Consider the following 16,153-nt stretch of genomic DNA (forward strand, 5'->3'; position numbering starts at 1 on the left):
AATGAGGACATCTTAACTTTTGCAGGCAAATGGATGGAACTAGGAAATATCCTGAGTGAGGTAACTCAGACCAAAAAGGACAAGTATGGTATGTTCTTACTACAAAGAACAGAGTACCTGAGATACTGTCCACAGAACTCAAAATGTTCAACAAGTTGAAGGGCCCAAGTGAGGACGCCTCAGTTCCACTTGGGAGGGAGAACAAAGCAATCACAAATGGAGAGAGAGAGAGAGAGAGAGAGAGAGAGAGAGAGAGAGAGAGAGAGAGAGAGAGAGAGAGAGAGAGAGAGAGAGAGAGAGAGAGAAGAAGCTGGGAGGGAAGGTGGACTGGGGGCAGTAGGGGGGAGAGGGAAACATACGTTATCTGGTATTGGGTAAGGGAATAAGATGAATCTCTTTATCCCTTTCACAGTATTTTCATGTCTGAAAACCACAGATTCCGAGCTTTGTGCACAAGAGGACCTATCTCTCAGCTTTGAGATCTGGTTGTACAAATTTCTAGGTTTTTTGTTCTCCATTCTCCTGTACCATTTCTGTCTGTTTTTGCCTATATCTCCATGTTTTTCTTCATTTTCTCATCTTTTTTTAATTGGATATTTTCTATATTTACATTTCAAATGTTATCCCCTTTATTGGTTCCCCTGAAAAAATCCCCTATCCCATCTCGCCTCCCCTGTTTCTAAGACGGTACTCCCCCAACTACCACCCAATCCTGCCTCCCTGCCCTTCAATTCCCCTACACTGGGACATTGAGCATTCACAGGACCAAGGGCCTCTCCTCCCAATGATACCCAAGAATGCCATCCTCTGCTACATATGCAGTTGGAGCCTTGGGTTCATCCATGTGTACTTTTTCCCTAGACTAACATTGATTATAACTTGTGAAGTGGATGTCCAAATGCTCATACAGATTTTTATCTCAGGCTTCCTCTTTCTTACCCAATCTTAACAGCTAGGCAAACATCTACATACAACTTGTATCTATCAAAATTTTGGGGCTGTGAATTTGAAATACAAAATGTATATGAGAAGAAAGTCTTAAAAGATTTCTAGAGAACTGCCTTATTTGGCCTTCGTAGGAGGGAATGAGTACTGCAGAAGATTAATGCCCCAAAGCAGGGAATTGCTTGAGGGTGTGGTGGGAGAAGGTGGGTGATGGTAGAACAACCTTGTTGAGGTAAAGGGGAGGAGAATGTGGTGGGAGGCTTGTGGGGGAGGAACTGGGAATAGGGACAACATTTTAAATGTAAATAAAATAATTAATAAAAAGTATCTTCAGAAAACAAAAAAGATTACTTTTGTACATTGTGGAAAATCAAGTACTGAATAGAAATAAGTGAAGAAAATGATTATTTAATATTTGTAATACTGAATAGATAAAGAACAGCATTACATATGGAAGTTGAAAATTAATCTACCTCTTCTAATTAGCCAAGAAATATAGAGAAAGATAGGTATTGGATACATGAGTGAATTAAGCATTTTTTACAAAAGAAACTTCATCAGTAGTATCTGCTATTTACTATCCAAGAAAAATGTCTAATATTTAACGTTATAGATCTAAACCAAGAAATAAAACTGCTAAAACTGTCATTTTAGGAAGTGGCCTTAGGGATGGATTAGTGCAGGCAGGGGATCATTTTATTGCATGTTCACTTGTCTTTATTATTTGATTTATAAAGAATATATCCTATAGGTATCAAAGTGAAATCTTTTATTACAGATTATGAAAAGCCAAGAGACCAAGAGAGGGACAGTGAAATATGGAATATGAGGCCAGCCAGAAATGTGTTTTGCCATTCTAATAAAAAAAAAGTTTTGGAACAGGGCAAATTGAATTGACATTAATCCTAATGTGATGGCTGCTAATGTGGGAGACAGAGAATTCATTCACTTCATGAAAGTATAAACTGGTGTTTCTTTCAATGATGAATGCATACAGTATCCTTGATTTAAAACAAAATTAATTTAAGAAAGGTTTTAGTGCATCAGACTATACCATTGGGAAAAACAGAGTGGATTGAGAATGTAATTCCATGCTGATTTGAGTCAGTGATTTTTCTTCTGATTTAAATAAACCTCTGCAAAATGATAAGAACTGTTTGCAGTAAAGTGATGTGTGTATATAGAGACATATAAGTCAGATATTCTTCAGATAGAGACTGATTGGTTCTATATTCACCAGCTATGATTTAATGCAGAGATTCTAAGTTCTGCTTGAAAGTTCTATTGTAGAAATTGTACAAATTTAATTAAAATGCAAGTATTATCAGTGGTGTGAGATAAATATAGGCACAAGTATTCAAACAGAAGTGCTGGTTTTTATGAACACATTATAAACATAACGGATATCAAGGGGTAAACAGACACTTTTATGAAGTAAGAATATGACATTTGGAGAATTCATTACAGTCAAATAAAGTTGATGCTAATAACATGTCACATGGATTTGGTGAACAAATTTAACATGGTTATAGCATAAAACTCATATTTGAAATTTGTGAATATTGAAAATTATGAATTGAAAATTATGAGAAACTTTTCTTTCTAAATCTTCATTCTTTTCTCTTGACATCAAAGCCAGAATAAAGGCTGTATCTGGTCATTGCAACCTGCAACAATTTGAAACTGAAATTGAACTCACTGTTCTTTAAAAAAAGTTCAAATAAAGTACATTAAAATTTGTCCTGAATTCTGAGTTATATGAAAGGTACTTATGATGCTATTTTAAATTGTATTGACATGTCAATATCATTTCTTGCACAGTTTGATTATGGAAATGAGAATTATTAGCTAGAGGTTACACTAAGTAGCAATACAAATGGAATTTTAACTTGGGAAAATGACAACCTAGGAAGAATAAGGAAATCTATTATGAAAGTGTTTCTGATTTTTAAGACTGTAGTTAGAGGTTTCTTTTAAAACAATTATTTATGTTTATAATTAATATGTTCTCATATTTTATTTATTATTTATAATATATTATATTTATTACATTTATTATATGAGTACATATCATTTATTATGAGTACAATTTAGCTATCTTTAGAAACACCAGAAGAGGGCATTAGATCCCATTAAAGATGGTTGTGAGTCATCATGTGGTTGATGGGAATTGAACTCAAGACCTCTGGAAGAAAAGTCAGTACTCTTTACTGCAAAACTATCTCTCTGGCCCCAGTTAGAATTTTCTTTAAATTGAGTCAATGATATATAGAAACTTGGAGATTTGAAACAGAGTAAGGTATTTTAGCATTCACATTGAGGCTATATATTTTCATGACACAATAAGTGGACTTCAAAGACCACAAATTGTTAAGCTAAGATGTTATATTTTTGATACTCTTTTATACATAATTATAAAAATGTTTTTAATTCACTACTAATCTTTATAACTCACATGAGATAAGGTTAGTAATTGTAAATTTGAGACTTTTGTTGTTAATTGAATTTGCTAGAGCACACTGTACAACTTCAGTCACACATATTAACATTTTATTCATTATAATTGTCTTGAAAAATGACTTAATATGCAACTTAGTCTTGGGATTCCAGTACAGGGTTCATGTAACATCTACACATTGCTTAACTTATCTTAATGCAGGATCAGGAGTTGAGGAATAAGGGCCTAAAGAGGTTCTGCAGCAGCAATATCTGAGCATGCGTCTCTAGGTGACATAATCCTTTCTGTGGAAAAGCCTGAGCTGATGCTAGGAAGCATAGGCTGTATCTGCTGCATTTCTCCCTCCTAGGTGGTCCTCTTTGTGCCATTGCATAGGCTAATGCTGCATGGAGCAGGAAGAAACCTGTAGAAACAACAAAGTAGAAATCGAGAAAGATACTGAGATTATGCAAAATAAAATGACAGCATTTGTTGTAACAAATACAGTTTTTTGATGGTATTTTTAGAGTTGTATTTTTCAGAATTGAATTTATTTGTGGGGTATATTTTTATCTCTAAAGCTTTATGTATCCACTTATAGTATACAGTACAATTTCACAACATAGCATAGTTTTAAATATTCTCTAATGAACAAGCCTTCTTCTCTTTCTCTTCCTCTCCGCACTTCTTCACTACCTTTCTCTCTTTATTTCCTATCTGTCAGTCTGTTTTTCTATCATCTCTTTTATTCCTATCTATATAGAACTATCTTTTGAGCTACCTATTTTCTATGTATTTATGACTCTATCATTTATGTTCTCTATCTATCATCTATCTGTCTATCTGTCTATCTATTTATCTATCATTCATTTATCTGACATCACTCTTTTCTCACCAGAAAGTGAGCTAGAATTGATTTTATATTGCATATTCTCAATATATGTTTTCAAGCATATTTGGTGTATATTCTAAATTTATCCCATGAGATTATTCATACTCAGAATATTACTTAACCACACTGATTGCTTAGTGAAATAACAATAATCTCACTGAATGAAATACTGAATGAAATCCTTGTGAATGAATCCTGAACTGAAACACTTAGAACTGAGACCAGATGCACCCGTACAACTCATGAACATTTTAGTTGGTAAAGGGTTAAGTGCTGAGAGTCCTGATGTATCTTCTTTGGAACATAAACATGCTTCTCTATACTATCTTATTTGAACTGAATACAGAGCTTGATCTAGAATTATTATTTATTATTCTGATGCAGATCTTTACAGATTTGATAAAAATTCCACTGGCTTGATAGACTGAACAGGTTTTCAAACGGGCACTGCGATCCCATAACATAGATATTGACTTTATGTGCAAATATTTTTTATTAGAGCTATTAATAAATAAATACAACTTCCAAAATGTAGCACAAGTCTCAGAATACTGAAAATATCTAACTATTTTCAACAATGGGCAGTAAAATTGTTACATCACTGATTCCAAAATATTATATGTAAAGTGATTAAACAGGTGATTAATGAGAAATATTTTCTCAATTGGGGTTTGTATTATTGAACATTTTGAGGAACATTTTGGGGAAATAAATGTATGTAGAAGAAATGAGATAAGAATTATAAAGCCTGAAGAATAACCAGAGTCCTGAAATTAAAATTAGAATAACACTAAATATTTAGTTTATGCATATATTTATATATGTGTTCATATATATTTATATATATGCATATGTAGTACTATATGTAATCATACACAAAAATGTGTTTATTAAGAATCTCTTACTAATTAAAGTTACTAACAGTATGAGTTGTCTTAGTTCCCAAATGTTGTCATTTAATAAAATTTCCAGTCAAAATATTTTACAAGGCCTTCTGAAAAAAAACAAAAAAGGTTTACACAGATTCTGGTAGACAAGCATCTTGAAACGGAGGACAAAAATATCAAGCTTTGAGATCAGAGGATGGCTCACTTTTTAAGAGCATAAAACACTCTTCTGGCACACTCAACTTTTGATCTTATCAGTCATGTAAGCTGAACACAACCAGTTGGATTTTCAGCTCCAAAAACATTTGATGCCTCTGGCATGCACAGGCAATGCACATATTTACACACAAGCAATCATTTAAATGTAATTAAAATTATATTAAGCTATGAAAGTCAATTACATTCATGTAAAGGATACCACAAACAACAGGAAGGAGATCCTGCTGGTCTATGATATAACATTTTCAACTCTACTAAGGCAAGAATTATGATGGTATAGAATGAATAATACATATTTAAATATATAAGTGTATATGAATTAGTTGGTCCTTCTCAGTGTTGAAAGCACTTATTCATCATATCAAACATTAAGAAAGTAAAATAATAAAATTCATCACTATTCACAGTTTTTGAAAAGCAGATTGACATTAGGTTATTCCATATGTACAAAGAAAAGGCATAATAAGAATATCAAGGTTTCATATTCTGCTTTGCTTGTCAGTCAGTTGGCACCTCTTCTTTTTTGCTAAATTCACCTAAGCCAGTACAATGAATTTCTCCCGAAGAGGATCTATATACCTCAAGGGTCTTATAAAAAATGAAATTCTTAGGCAAATGGATGGAGCTGGAGAACATCATACTAAGTGAGGTAACCCAGTCTCAAAAGATCAACCATAGTATGCACTCACTAATAAGTGGTTATTAACCTAGAAAACTGGAATACCCAAAACATAATCCATACATCAAATGAGGTACAAGAAGAGTGGAGGAGTTGGCCCCTGTTTCTAGAAAGACTCAGTGTAGCAGTATAGGGCAAAACCATAACAGGGAAGTGGGAAGGGGTGGGTGGGAGAACAGGGGGAGGGAAGGGGGCTCATGGGACTTTCGGGGAGTGGGGGACCAGAAAAGGGGAAATCATTTGAAATGTAAATAAAAAATACATTGAATTAAAAAAATGGTACAAAAATGGTAATTCTAGATTAAGTCCTGTATACATCTGTAAACAGGATTCACCAATCCTACATCAGATAGAGGGCTAATATCCAATATATATAAAGAACTCAAGAAGTTAGACTCCAGAAAACCGAACAACCCTATTAAAAAATGGGGTACAGAGTTAAACAAAGAATTCTCACCTGAAGAACTTCGGATGGCGGAGAAGGGTTGGGTGGGAAAACCGGGGGAGCGAAGGGGACTGATGGGACTTTCAGGGAGTGGGGTTCCAGAAAAGGGGAAATCATTTGAAATGTAAATAAATATATCAATAAATTTAAAAAAAACTATGAAAAAAAACCAGGATAGTATAAAGAAACATGTTTATGTTCCCAAGAAGATACATCAGGACTCTCAGCACTTAACCCCTTACCTACTGAAATTCTCATGAGTTACACAGGTACATCTGGTCTCAGTTCTAAGTATTTCAGTAAGAAGGATTTCATTCAGTATAACCTAACCACCATGTAGGTGGTCTCACCTATAGTTTCCTGAGTTACCTAGGTTCTTCCTTACTCACAAATATCCTTAATATATTTTGGTTATACTGTCATTTAAGGACTGAAGCAGAATCTTACTTGAGTATATTGATCCTTGTTAAATTCCTAGCGCATCATCACTCTACCTCTTTTCTTTCTTTTATCTTTGAGATTATAATGACAACATTTCTTCCTTCCTTGTCATCCCTTCAAACCCTCCCATATAGCTTCCGGCATTCCTTTTCAAATTCATGAATTTTTTTGGACTAATTGACATTTCATTCACATATGTATATGGGTATACAAGTATGTTGCTAAATATCAGCTTAATCAATATAATGTTCCTTATATTTATAAAATTTAAAGCTTATTTTATTTTATTGCTGTTGTCATATTGCTTAAAAATGTAAGCATACTCAGAATGGGTCTTGCCTTTTCTATTAGATTTAAGTTTGCTTTAATGGACGAGTGAAAATTAAATGATTCTAGAGTCTAATTTTGCAAATGTTTCTTGTGGAAGCATTTTAATCCAGTAATGTGACTATTCTGGGTGGAATACAAACATATTCTTAGTACACACCTTAATCACAAACGATGTAGGTAAAGTTAGTTTGTAAAAGGCAACAGCCATGTTTGAAAGTGTTGTTCATTGAGGGGCAGACAAGTGAGTAATCAAAGAGAGTTTTGACAAAATTAATCAGAAATAGTATTCTCCCTGTACTCAGGAAACATACAGGAAAGAGTGTCTACTTCAGTGCTGGGAAAGAGAGTCAGTCCTATTTAGTCAGTTGAGTTCAGTACAATGGAGTTGAGTTCAGTCATTTAGGAGTCAGTGCAGAGTGTGGTGGAGGGAGTTTGTGAGTTCATGAAGTTCAGTGCATTGTCAGCAGATGCAAGTGAAGCCAGAGTGTAAGGGGCCAGAAGATTAGAACAAATTGCCAGAGTTAGTTTGCAGTCAGGCAGATCAATTCAGTAAGAAGCAGAGAGAAGTCAGATTCAATCAGTCTTCTTGGAGAGGAATTTGGGCCAGAACAGCTGACTTGAACAAGCCAGCCAAATTTCAGAAAAAATTAGAAAGAGTAAAGTTATTCAACAGTAAGCCTTTAAGATGACAATTAGATCAGCAATTCAAGTTACAAGTTACATATTTTGTCCAAAGTATATGATTTGTGAATACTATCCTACACCAGTAAATTTGATTATTTTTTATTAATTAAGCTTGACAATTATTCTATTACTTTATGAGCATTATATATTACACACACACACACACACACACACACACATACACACACACACACACACATATATATATATATATATATATATATATATATATATATATATATAATTGTATGTGGACTTGTGTATTGTGGAGACTGTGTTTGATGTCTTGATTTGTGAAATAGGATCTCTCACTCTATTAGAAATTCACCAACTGAGCAAGCCTGGCTTTTGTTGTAGAAAATATTTAATCCCTATCCAGGGCTTCTACCCTGCCTTTGATCATTAAGACACACAACTTTTATTATTTACAATATGCCTTAATCAGAGGTAGAGCTGGGTAAATATCTGCCCTCTATGTTAGTTGAATCTACTTTCCTATCGATAACCCCAAGTTATTACTGTGTTTCTTCTGGACTGCTCTTAACTTCAGTTAGCCAGCCCTTCTAGCCATGGTTACTTTACTACTAACCTGTGGCATCTTTATTCTCTTTCCACTTTCTTCTTACATTTTGTGGTCTCCTTTGACCCCCGAGGCCGGAAACACAAAGCCCTGCCTACCTCAATTCTGCCCAGTTGTAGGCTATAAGCATCTATATTCATAAATCACAAATCAAAAGTAATTTGTTGGCCAGGTCATATAGCCTCACTTGGGTCTATGTGAGAACTCTTTCACCTCTGGGGTAACAAGGTCTCGGGGCACTCCTGCACTTAGCAGTACAATACATAACAACAGACCAAACCTCAACACCCTTCCATGTTTCCATAGTTTGAATTACAGCCTATGCTTCCAAGATGGAGTTTTGTTTTGTCTTTAGTTTGTTTGTTGTTTTCCATAGATTAAGGGTAACTGGATTCTCCTTCTTTTTTTTTTCTTTTTTTCCTTTTATTTTTTTTATTCGATATATTTTTATTTACATTTCAAATGATTTCCCCTTTTCTAGCCCCCCACTCCCCGAAAGTCCCATAAGCCCCCTTCTTTCCCCCTGTCCTCTCACCCACCCCTTCCCACTTCCCCGTTCTGGTTTTGCCCTATACTGCTTCACTGAGTCTTTCCAGAACAAAGGGCCACTCCTCCTTTCTTCTTGTACCTCATTTGATGTGTGGATTATGTTTTGGGTATTCCAGTTTTCTAGGTTAATAACCACTTATTAGTGAGTGCATACCATGATTCACCTTTTGAGTCTGGGTTACCTCACTTAGTATGATGTTCTCTTGCTCTAGAACACCAATAGCTTATGCTCTAAGATCAAGAATTGACAAATGGGACCTCATAAAACTACAAGGTTTCTGTAAGGCAAAAGACACCGTCAAAAGGACAGAACATCAACCAACAGACTGGGAAAGGATCTTCACCAACCCTAAATCTGAGAGAGGACTAATATCTAATATATACAAAGAACTCAAGAAAGTAGAACCCAGAGAACCAAATAACCCCAATTAAAAAGTAGAATACACAGCTAAACAAAGAATTTTCACAGGAAGAACTTCAGAGACCTGAGAAACACCTTAAGAAATGTTCAACATCATTAATCATTAGGGAAATGCAAATCAAAACAACACTGAGATTTCACCTCACACCAGTCAGAATGGCTAAGGTCAAAAACTCAGCAGAAAAAGGAAACAGCAGGTGTTGGCGAGGATGTGGAGAAAGAGGAACACTCTTCCACTGCTGGTGGGATTGCAAAATGGTGCAACCACTTTGGAAATCAGTCTGGAGGTTCTTCATAAAACTGGGCATTACACTTCCTGAGGACCCTGTTATGCCACTCCTGGGCATATATCCAGAGGATTCTTCAGCATGCAATAAGGACACATGCTCCACTATGTTCATAACAGCCCTATTTGTAGTAGCCAGAAGCTGGAAAGAACCTAGGTGTCCTTCAATGGAGGAATGGATACAAAAAATGTGGTATATTTACACAGTGGAGTACTATTCAGCCATTAGAAACAATGAATTCATGAAATTCTTAGACAAATGGATGGAGCTGGAGAACATCATATTAAGTGAGGTAACCCAGTCTCAAAAGATCAATCATAGTATTATCAGTACTCACTGATAAGTGGATATTAGCCTAGAAACTTTAAATACCCAGGACATAATCCACAAATTAAATGATGTCCAGATTGGCAGAGGAGAGAATGACCCTCAACATATGGTGGGTTATTTTTATACAGTGATATATAAATTATACTATTAATATAATTTTTATTGTTTTCAACTTCCTCTGATTAATCCTCCCTGAAAATAAATCAAAAGCATTTTTCTTTTATCTAATACAGTTTTGGACACCCAGTCCTTTTTATTATTTTTATTGGATTTTCAGTATTATTTCCTTTTTGATTCCTTCCTATTTTATTAGATTTAATTAATTAAAAATATTTCTACATTGATTTGTTCATATTTCGAGTCTTTTGATCACAAGGGAAAGTGACCTATATTTCATTCCCATATTTGCAATTTCTTTTGGTATAAAAGAACTAATGAATTAATTGCTTCATAGATCACTGTAAGAAAAATTAGTACTCTAAATTAAAAGTATAGTTTGGAAGTCGATCTTGTTTTGAATGTGTGTTATGCTCTGGGTTTGATTCAAAATTGCAGATTTATAAAAATAATAATAATAAACAACTCCCTTATTAAAATAAAATCGTATTAAATAGTTGCCATTTAGGCTTTCATTAAGGTTTTTATACAATTTGCCATCAAGCGTACCCATCTTTACTCTCTCTCTCTCTCTCTCTCTCTCTCTCTCTCTCTCTGTCTCTCTCTGTCTCTCTCTCTTTCTCTCATATCTATGTCTCTCCCATTTGTGAGAAATGAACTTTATTAGGGATATGTACTCTGAGTTTCCTACATCCATTCCACAGGAAAACTGTGCAAATAGAGAACTAACTTGCAGCTCTTCCCATCTTTGCTACACAATAACACATCTACTCTGGTGAATATGCTCACTACAGCTTGCAATGATATTGTACAGTGTATTTCACTTTTCCCATAGAAAGCTGTGTTGTTAGGCAACTTTTCAGACCTGCACATGTGTAGGAATTTGCACACCCCAATTAGAGAAGAATAGATATGAAGAGGTAGAGGAATGTCTCATGAAGTCATTTGGTTATATGGTAACAGGAAATTTCTGGGATCCTGATACACTGAGTTTTGTGAGAAAAGGGATATTGGCTGGAAGTGTCTATGCTCTTTACACACAACTCTTGGTGTTTGTCTTGTGGGTGTGTATGCTAATTGAGAAGGGAAATATGAATGCTTTCAATTTGTGGAGTCTATTATACACAACCCCATAGTGATGTGAAAGGGTATGATTATTGAAGGGACATTCCTAAGTTACAACATGAGGAAACAGAAATGCAAATGATAGGGATGGTTTGTGAAAACCACAGGATATTCATAGGTAGTGGTAATCACATTAAATACTGGCAAAATTGATAATAGGACTGTGTGTCTTCTTTAATACAACAAGTTGCAAAGTTACTTTTAATAATGTAAGTTAGACAAATTGCATGAGACTTTATTGCCTCCCTTAAAATGTAGCATATTTTTCAGACACAGGGTATCTTGTACAACCTTTATATGTTCAGTTATTCTTATACTTAAGATTATAAACCAAAAAATCCTTTCTATGAATCTTATAACAGTGTATATTTTATGTGTTGAAGAGAATGTCTATGGTTTAGCTTTTATACTTTATAATTAATTTTATTGTTTACCTAACAGTAAACTTAATCTATTTGATCCTGCATTTACTGGATTAATACCATGGACTAAAGGAATAAATTTGTGTATTGCTAAACATTTGCTTTGTCATAGCCAAAACATTGTTTCCCCAACCATGTTAACCCTGAGAGAATGTCTAAGTTGCTGTATTATCCTTCAGGCAAAGGCATTGGTGAGCCAATTTACTACAAATGCATGCTTTCAGAAAGTCAAACTCTGAGCTGCATGAAGGATCACGCTTATTGAGGTAATTGAAAACAATTTCGGAAACAACTGCTTGAAGTTAATCCTGTCACTTCAGTGGCTCAAATTTGAGAAAGAATTCTAAGTTTGCTTGTGGAAAGCAAGTAGAATATATGAATCCAGCAATTTTCTCCATGCCACGATATTGATAACAGGCAAATACAACAATATTTACTGTTTATTCTCTCTCTCTATCTCTCATTACCTACCTACCTCTTTCCATTGCTCTCTTAGTTTACAATTGTCTTTCTTCTCCAAAAATAAGAACAGAATGACAACTTACATTCATTTTTTATGATATTCTTAGGCACATCCCTTTCTGGAATGGTTTGTTCTCTTTTCTCTTAGTGGAGTAAAATAATTTATTGCATACTGTTAAATAAAGTAGCAAAATATGCTTTCCCAGGTTTTCTTTTAAACTGATCCTTATCTTCCATGGTCAGACTTGCCATGAGGCAAACTTTGAATCTATGAAATCACTACTATGATACTGGAAAATGTAGAATGAACCAATAAGAAAGGTGAAGGATTTGTTCATTCTGTTACTGCACCATAATGATTTCTCTTCTGAGTTTTAAAAGTTATTTTTGGTAGTCATAACACGTGGATGAAGGGAGGGCACCGAGGGTGAGGTAATAAGGGGAAAGAAGATTGAGATCAAGTATGAGGAGGTAGGGTGTGGGAGACAGGACAGCGATTGATGGGGGATATCTCTGGGAATAAGTAGAGATCTGATATGGAGGAGATTCCAGGGAATCTACTGGTAAGCGTGGTTGAGACTCCTACTAGCGGGATTGGGAAAATATCAAGAGTGAAGTGTCCACCTCCTGTAGCCAGAGAGACTTCCAGTGATGGTAGGGAGATATCAACCCACCCACAAAGCCTTCAAACCCAAATTTGTCCTGACTACAATAAGTATGGGGGAGATAAAAGGTAGCAAAGAGGGTGAGGAAATGGCCAGCCAATGACTGGCTGAACTTGAAACACACCCATTATAAGTTAGCCAACCCCTGACACTTAATGATATGTAGAGTTCAGCTCACACATTTTAACTGTGGGTTTTCTAGAAGGAGAGATGGGTAAGGAACAGGTTGCAAGAGAAATCACATGGAGAGACACAAAAACACATGGCTTCTGGTTTAAGTCTCCATCTTTAATGCCTCTCTCCCAAGAAACAAAGGCAGACCAAGCCCCTCCCCTGAAGGCTGGAAACTGGTTCTTCTTGTTCTTCAGGAGGTGGGTGGTCAGGTTGCTGGCTGCTTTTCTTGAGAGCAGTGGGCAGGGGGAGGTCACAATGATACTTTTCTTTGCTCCAGACAGGACCCTAGTATAACTTTCTCCTGAGAGGCATCATCTAGCAGCAAATAGATGCAGAGACCAGTATTAGGTCATGCTCGGGGACTCTTAGGGAAAAGAAGGGAATAGAATTGAGAGGAGTGGAAGGGTCAAGGACACCAGAAATTACCCACAGAGTCAACCAGCCTGGGCCTATGGGGGACACTCACAGAGCCTGAATCACTAAACAAATGGCATGTAGGGATGGACCTAGGTCCCCTATACTGTTTGTAGCAAATGTGCAGCTTGGTCTTAATGTGGGTTCCCTAATAATTAGAGCAGGGGTTGTCTCTGACTCAGTTGCCTGTAATTGGATCCCTTTCCACTAACTGGAATACTTAGTTGAGACTCAGTAGGAGAGGATGCACTTAGGCATAAGATAACTGGATGTTCCAGGGTGAGCTGAAACCCAAGGAGTTCCCTTTTCTCTGAGGAGAAGGTGAAGGGGTAGTGGGGGGAGGAATTTGTGAGCATGGGACTGGAAAGAGAAGAGGGACAGACAGGCTATGATCTGAATGTAAACTGAATAAATAAATAATTTTACAGTAAATTTATACTAATTTCAAAAAAGAATTGAGTGCCTTATCTCTATATACATGAAGCCTCAAGCATAGTTTTTCTTATTGTTGAATACGTGAATGTTCATTCAAAAAGCTATAATCCGGAATCTGAAATTTCTTCAACTGCTGAAAGATTGTCAATTCTGAACTTTAAAGTTCTGATTTCTTATTCTAATGTCCCCATTGCTTGAGCAACATGCAACTTTCATTTACGTTTCATTTCATAGTCAGCAAATAAAAATCAATATGATGGCTTGTTCAGTGCTCTTAACTACTGATAGGAAAAAAATGTTGGTTTTCTCTCTTAATAATTTTGAGGAATTGATTGTGTAACTTGAAAAGTTATTTTATGGGAATTTTTTATCATAAAAATATTTTATATATATATATATATATGTATATATATATATAGTATTATAACTAATGGGCAAATGTACATTTCTCTATCTTTGCAAGGCAAAGTGTGGGGTCACACTCAGAAAGGACTGAAGGAGCTGAAGGGGTTTACAACCTCATAGAAAGGACAACAATATCAATCAACCAGACCCCCTCCCCCCAGAGCTCTGAGGAACTAAGCCATCAACCAAGGGGTACATTTGCCTCTAGTTGCACATGCATCAGAGGATTGCCTTGTCAGGCATCAAGAGGAGGAGAGGTCCTTGGTTCTATGAAGGCTCGATAGATTTCCCATTATAGGGGAATTGAGGCCATTGAGGAGGGAGAGGGATGGGTGGAGTAACACCCTCATAGAAGTAGGGGGAGGGAGGATGGGATAGTGGCCATCCAGGAGTGCTATGAAACTGGGAAAGGGGACAACATTTTAATGTAAATAAAAAATATATCCAATTAAAAAAAATAAAAACCTTTGAATCCATGAAGATTTCATTAACCATTGCTGCCTGTTAGCTCTTTTGCTATCATATCTCAGTCTGGAGATAAGATGACTTCCCGGTCAAAGTATGTGTCTTGCATGAAGTAGACACAGAAGTTCATCTACTATATAAGTGGTGAGAGCAAAGATCAAGTGGCCACCTCTGCATTTATGGATCATGTACGGAAGCTGGGCTTTGAAGTGATGTATATGATGAGTATTGCATGCAGTTGCTCAATTAATTTACTGGAAAGAGTCTGGTCTCAGTGATGAAAAAGGGGCTGGAGCTACCAGAGGATGAGGAAGAGAAGAAGAAAATGGAGGTGAACAAGACAACATTTCTTAATCTCTGCAAGCACCTGAAGGAGATCTTAGACAAGAATGTTGAAAATGTAATAATCTCCAATATGCTTGTGTCTTCACCCTGCTGTATTGTGACAATCATTTACAACTGGACAGCAGACATGGAGCAGATCATGAAGGCAGGTACTGCAAGACAACTCTACAATGTGGTACATGATGGTCAAAACCACCTACAGATCAATTCTGACCTCGTAATTGTGAAGACCCTGTTGCTGAAAGCTGAGGCAGACAAAAATTACAAAGCTGTCAAGGGCCAGTTGATGGTGCTGTTTGAGAGTGCTTGCCTCTCCTCTGGTTTCTCACTTGAGGATCCCCAAACCCACTTCATTTGCATCTACTGGATGACTAGACTGAGCCTGGACATTGATGAAGAATAAATAAAATGTTTTTAACTATTCAAATATCATTTGTCATCAAACTAGTACAATCTAAAATTCATATGGAATTGAGAAGACTACAATATAAAAGCTATTTAAGCACAGAGAGGATTGCAGATAGTATGACAAATCCTAGACAACTGGAATAGCTTAGCACTTACGGTCACCTACGTTTTTTCTTTTTTAGTTATTTGAGAATTTCAAACATAAGTATAATATATACATCATTTCCATTCATTTGTTCTACTTCAGCTCTTTCAAGTGTCTGCTTCGCTCATTTCATGACCTCTTGTAAAATTATTATTTTAATATACTTAATATATATATGAAGTTTATATGACTATAATATACTGAGTACATTTAGTTTTACGTATTTTTACATGTATTCAGGACTGACCATTTCAGACTGGATAAACTATTAGAGATCTTAACTCTGAATATTCTGGACGGATATTGTATCTTTCAAAATAAATAGAGAAAATAAAACTGTTGAGAAATAGTCAAGTATTTCTTATGCAATATTTGTGGGAAGAAAATAAAATGACTCAATTTGCCAATGAAGAGATGTGTTGGGGAATATTAACATTTCCTGGAT

General features: G+C 35.7%; 1 pseudogene; it reads left to right on the forward strand.

Annotated features, from left to right (window-relative positions):
- Nucleotides 1–15,558, forward strand: part of LOC127691978 (heat shock protein HSP 90-beta-like) — a 102,985-nt pseudogene extending 87,427 nt beyond the window's left edge.
- The last annotated feature ends 595 nt before the right edge of the window (nucleotides 15,559–16,153 follow it).

Source organism: Apodemus sylvaticus, chromosome 9 (assembly GCF_947179515.1).
Source record: "Apodemus sylvaticus chromosome 9, mApoSyl1.1, whole genome shotgun sequence".
Classification (NCBI taxonomy): Eukaryota; Metazoa; Chordata; class Mammalia; order Rodentia; family Muridae; genus Apodemus; species Apodemus sylvaticus.